The 6,699-nt window shown below is 30.4% G+C and overlaps 1 long non-coding RNA gene across 1 annotated transcript; it reads left to right on the top strand.

The window, feature by feature from the left end:
• Positions 1-2,424: 2,424 nt before the first annotated feature.
• On the top strand, positions 2,425-2,992 carry LOC124933836. Its single transcript, XR_007099037.1, has 3 exons — positions 2,425-2,535; positions 2,639-2,701; positions 2,798-2,992. It is a non-coding gene; the product is annotated as an uncharacterized LOC124933836 (long non-coding RNA).
• The last annotated feature ends 3,707 nt before the right edge of the window (positions 2,993-6,699 follow it).

Here is a 6,699-nt window from a genome sequence, read left to right as displayed (position 1 = left end):
TAAATAATCAAAAAGAGAGAAATTGTTAGATTAAGGTTTTAATTAATTTAAGATAATTAACATACTTGATTTTGATGATGGATGATTGATGAAATAGTTTTGATAATGAATGGATAAAATATATATATATATATATATATATATATATAATTGTTAGTCATATCAATTATATAAATATATAAAAATAAATTAACATCTTAAGTGCTATAATGGTTAAGTGTTCATTTTATATAATAAAGATTGCGGGTTCGAATCTCAACCGGTGCAAATTTATAATAATTTGAGTTTTATTATTGCAAGTACAACTGAAAAGATGTATGTCTTCAGACGTGGTCTGAAGAAGTGCGCGAGCAGACGGAGTTACTAGTCTAAAGTAGTGCGCGAGCAGACCTAACGCTCAAGTAGATGTGGTCTGAAAGAAGTGCGTGAGCAGACAGACGTGGTCTGAAAGAAGTGCGCGAGCAGACAGAGTTTGAACTAGTCTAAAGTAGTGCGCGAGCAGACATGACGCGCAAGTAGACGCCTTGTTTCAGCAGCTGTCTTGAAGAAGCGTCCTCCCTTTTGCTTAGCCCATAAGCAGCGTTTGTTATCACTTGTATGCCCAGTCTATTTATCCAGTTGTAACCGCTCAAGTGCCACGTACTAAATATTCCTCCAATCTGTTTTGTACCTTCATGTACATCACGTTCCAGTGAATATTCTCCAGTACCATCTGGTATGCCACGATCCAACGAATATATTTTTGTGTACCTTCTCGTTCACCTGGCGTACATCCAATGGATAGCTGACACGTATCAAAGAAGAAAATTCAACCGTTGACGAGTCTTTAGTATAAAAGATGATCCAAGGACAACGACGAATTATTTGATCACCAGATTTCTAGACTCTTGATTTTTTAATCAATTTATTCTCAAGTGTATTATGTAATTCACTACGTGAAGTTGAGAGAAAATTTATTGGACTACCTAATAGTCATTAACAATGTGTTGTAAGTTGAATAGACGGTGGTCTGTTCAACAGAGTGTGATAGCTAAGAGTTCAGAAACAGGTAGTTGTTAAGTCATTTGTGTCTGACTGGGTTTGTATAGTTGCTATACAAATCAAAGCCTTATTATAGTGAATATCTTTCTAGAAACAAAAGAAGGGTGACGTAGGAGTTTTATCTCAGAATATCTATAAAACTCCGTGTGTTATTTCATTTATGCTCATTGCATTCATTTTCTTGACATTTCAAATCTAGCAAGCAGTTCCGCACTTGAATCTGTTCAAGAGAGTTTGCGAAAATTTGTGAAGAATAGAAACAAATCTTAATCCTAACAGGATTAACATCGAATTGAAAGTTGAAAGTTGTCAACTATATACTCAGACTTTCTTTTCTATAGTCGACACCGATTCCAATAAATATATTGCAATTTATGTTTAGGTAATTAATTTTATAATAGGAACAAACAATTTCTATTTCTTTTGTTATTTTTTTTCTTGTGGCTAAGAAAACATTATCATTGGACCAACTTTTGTCTTGCACTTTTAGATGCAAGATAATTCATCTCATAGCACAACGCATCTTTCCAAAATCCAATGGATTTTAGACTATCAATTTCGATCTTTAATCTCACACATGCCTCAAAAATGATAAAGTTTCACTTAAGAACCCTAATAACCTCTTACCCTTAATTATTCAAAGAATATTTCCTTAATAATTATATGAGAAATAGCCAAATGAATTCCCAACCTTAAAACCCATCTATCAAACCACCCCGAAGAAAATTAATTACATTTTTGTGCAATTTATTCTTAGTCGCGATGCTTTAGAAGTATTTCGTAATAAGTTGCTCGATCAACAAAGAGCGAAAACTATTTTGTCTCTTAAGGTTAATTTGTAATCTTAATTGTAGATTATGTAATTGATTAATATTTATAATCAATAACTCTTTAAGAGGAGAAATCAACCAATTCTTTTATGAGTCATTACCAGATTAGCTAGTGCTTTTAATTTGCTTTGACTTTGTTTATTTTCTCCCTTTATAAATATCTTTACCAAATAACGACTATGGCTTGTTTGATGTAGTTCATCTGGATTTAATCTATGGCCTTTTTTTTGTTATATATTATTTAAATTAAAAGAGTATTATTTGACCACTAAAACATATTAGAGATATAAATATATAATAAATTTTTTTTTTTTGTAAAAATTTGTCTTAGCATAATAAACTATCTCATACCAAAAATTAATAAAAAATTCTTTTACAAAGCACATAAATATCCCCTATCTCATACCAAAACCCTTACCATCATGATTCATGTCACATGTCCACATTCATGGCCACGTTATCCACCCAATTTCACTATCATCCTCATAATCCACTGTATCCACCCACCTATATATATATATATATACATTCATTTCTTATAAGTTATTGATCTCTCTCTAGATCTCTTGAATTAAATCTTCAAATTGTAGAAATGCTTGATAGGAAATCATCTATCGAGAGCGAGCCAAGAACATTGGACTTTCATCAATTAAGTCATGCAAGGGTAAGATCTAATTTGATCTCATGTTGTTTTAAATGTTTTTTTTTGTTCAATGTTTTAAAAAAAATTGTTATTGCATGAAATAATGAATTTATTTTTTAAGCAGGAAGAAGCATTATATGTTTTGAGGACAAGGAACGTAGAGGATGCTTTGCGATTTTTTATGGAGGTAATAATTATAGTTGAAACCTTAACAAATGAAGGTTTCGCGACAGATTGAATATTTGTTACTTTTAATTAATATATTAATGATTTATATGTGAAGGGATTGGAGGATGTGAAAGTAAAAGATCAGGAGAGTGTGAAGAATGAATCAACATCCGGCAGGAGGTAAAGAATGATTGGTTGCACGACCATGAAAAGTTCGTCGGTAGGCGGTTAAGTTTAGCGACTGGAAGGGATATATTATAGGCGCCCTTTTAAATAGGGAATAATCGATGAGTGATTGAATTTCTTGAAAGAAAAAAAGACTTGTTACTATCATTATTTAAATAGTAAACGATTATAGTAAAGTTACTTATTCCTTTCATCTTTCTTCGATTTTTTCTTATGCTCTTATGTATTTTTACATTTAAGCCGGCACTTAATTATATTATAATTAACATGTCTCATCCTTTTATATTTTGTTTTATATTTTAGCTAACTAACTGCATACTAGGGGTGAGCAAACGGGTAATCCAACCCGTATTACTCAACCCATATTCAACCCAAATTAAATTTATCCAACCCATAATTCAACCCATATTATTTACTAATATGGGTTGGGTAACCCAAATTATTTTATTTTTATTTTTTCATTTAATTGGTAATTTTCCGAAGACGATAATTATTTTATTTACAATTAGACGATCTCTCATGTATTTGATTCATTTAACACATTTTTATTCGTTTAACACGTTTTTGAAATGTTTAACCCGTTTTCCACATTTTCACGTTTTTGACACGTTTTGAAATGTTTAACACGTTTTTCACGTTTTTGACATGTTTAATACGTTTTTCACACGTTTAATACGTTTTTCACACGTTTAATACGTTTTTCACACGTTTAACACGTTTTTGGCACGTTTAACACATTTTAACACGTTTAACACATTTTTCATGTTTTTGGCATGTTTAACACGTTTTTAACACGTTTAACAAGTTTTTCACAATTATTACACATTTAACACATTTTGACACGTTTTTCACGTTTTCGGGCACGTTTTGACACGTTTAACATGTTTTTCATATATTTGACACGTTGAATACGTTTTACCATATTTTTCACGTTTTGGCACGTTTAACACGTTTAAACACATTTCACATATTCTACATTTTTGACACGTTTAACACGTTTTTGACACATTTTTCACGTTTTCGACACGTTTAATACGTTTTTTACACATTTAACACGTTTTTGACATGTTTTTTACGTTTTCGACACGTTTAATACGTTTTTCACATGTTTAACACGTTTAAACACATTTTGACACGCTGGACATTGTTTTCATGTTTTGACATGTTTAACACGTTTTTGACTTATTTGACACGTTTTCACGATTACGACACATTTTCACGTTTTTGGCATGTTTTGACATGTTTAACATGTTTTTCCGTTCTAAAAAAAACATGTTTTTCATATTTTTGACACGTTGAACACGTTTTCACACATTTGTCACGTTTTTGCACGTTTAACACGTTTTGACACGTTTTACACGTTTTCCACATTTTTGACATGTTTTGACACGTTTAACATGTTTTGACACGTTTTCGACATGTTTAATATGGTTTTCACACGCTTAACACGTTTTTGACACATTTTCGACGCGTTTAACACGTTTTGACATGTTTAACATTATTTTGGCACGTTTAACAAATTTTGACACACTGAACACAGTTTTCATGTTTTGACATGTTTAACACGTTTAGCACATTTTTGACACGTTTGACACGTTTTTTACGATTACGACACATTTAACACATTTTGACACATTTTTCACGTTTTTGGCACGTTTTAACACATTTAATATGTTTTTCATGTTTTGACACGTTGAACACGTTTTCACATGTTTTTCACGTTTTTGGCATGTTTAACACGTTTTCTACGTTTTTTTGCACATTTTGACATGTTTAACACGTTTTTGACACGTTTAACATGTTTCTCACATTTTAACATGTTTAATACATTTTTCACACATTTGACGTGCCAAAACGTGAAAAACGTGTTAAACGTGCCAAAAACGTTAAAAATGTGTTAAACGTGCCAAAAACGTGTTAAAACTTATCAAAATGTGTTAACGTGCAAAAAACATATTAAACGTGTAAAAAATATGTTAAACGTGTGAAAATGTCAAAAACGTGTTAAATGTACCAAAACTTGTTAAATGAACTAAAAATGTGTTAAATGAGCCAAAACGTGTTAAACGTGCCAAAAATGTGGAAAATCTATCAAATATGTCAAAAACGTGTTAAACATGTCAAAAACGTGAAAAACATGTTAAACGTATGAAAAACGTATTAAACGTGTGAAAACGTGTTAAATATATCAAAAACGTGTTAAAATGTCAAAAACGTGTTAAACGTGCCAAAAACGTGAAAATTGTGTTAAACTTATCAATAATATGTTATATATATTAAAAATGTGTTAAACGTGCCAAAAACGTAAAAAAAATGTATTAAACTTGTCAAAAACGCGATAAACGTGCCAAAAACGTAAAAAAAATGTATTAAACTTGTCAAAAACGCGATAAACGTATTAAACATGTCAAAAACGTGTTAAATGTGATAAAAACGTGTTAAACGTGACAAAAACGTGAAAAACGTGTTATTAGTGTGAAAACGTGTTAAACATGTCAAAAACGTGAAAAATGTGTTATTAGTGTGAAAACATGTTAAACATGTCAAAAACGTGTTAAACGTGCAAAAAACGTAAAAACGTGTTAAACGTGTGAAAAACGTGTTATAAGTGTGAAAACATGTTTAAAATTTTAAAAACGTGTTAAACGTGTGAAAAACGTGTTAAACGTATGAAAAATGTGTTAAACATGTCAAAAACGTGTTCGATTTTAAGTTGGAAGATAATTAGTTTATATTTGATTAATAATAGAGAAATAAATTAAATTTATATAATTTGGGTAATTTGGGTAACCTTAACCCAACCCAAATTAAACCTAACCCATACTCAACCCAACCCAAATTAATATTTTGGGTTTGGGTTAGGGTTGGATTTGGGTAAACTCAAATTATGCTCACCCCTACTGCATACTTAATATTAAAGGGTTTAAACATTCATATTGATTCAATTCGCTCACATTTTTTTCAAATGAAACCTGTTCGATTTGTCCATTTTTATATGTTAGAGTAGAACGTTGTCTAATATATTCAAATGCTGAATAAAAATATATATTCAATTTAATTAGTTAACTTATTTCTTATATACTATAAAGCAATAAGAAAAAGAAGACCAATTTTTATATGCTTTCTTAAATACTATAAAGAAATAAGAAAAAAAAAAGGCCAATATACGATCATCCCTATTTAACGTCTCTGGAAAATTTGAGTTTCTTTTTTTTTTTGGGATAATTCATCATAATTCTTCCCACAGTGGCAAACTTTTTATTAATGTATAAAAGATAGGTTTTGAATATAACCAACAATTAGAGAAAATATGTATCACTTTAATAATAAGCTAATTAATAGCTAGGACTTGAAAATATTATTTACATCATTAAAAACATACTAATTTAAGTTTTAAGAGTTATTTGAAAAACACATAAGTTAGATCAAATCTAAAACCAAAAATTTAAATTACACAATGAGAGAGATCAGGATTGATTCAGTATGGTTCTTATGATGTATTAATCAATTGTGAACATCTAATTCATTAGAAGAGTGCTCCAAGAACAATAAACCCAAAAAAAAATATTTTTCTTGATTTCATAATTGGGTTTTATTGATGATGACGACGACGATAATCATGACGATGACTTGGATGATGTTGTGCGAGAAGTCAGAAGTACTCCCACATAAATAATACGGTCAATGAAGAACAATATATGGAAGATTTTATACACGATATGTTCTCCAACGTTAATGATGGCCCGAGCAACAATGAACCAATCGAGAATGCGCAAAGATTCTATAAATTTCTTGATGATTCTAAACGACCTTTATATGAAGGTGCACGAA

The sequence above is a fragment of the Impatiens glandulifera genome, chromosome 4, assembly GCF_907164915.1.
Source record: "Impatiens glandulifera chromosome 4, dImpGla2.1, whole genome shotgun sequence".
NCBI lineage: Eukaryota > Viridiplantae > Streptophyta > Magnoliopsida > Ericales > Balsaminaceae > Impatiens > Impatiens glandulifera.
This window is presented reverse-complemented; position numbering and strand designations above follow the sequence as displayed.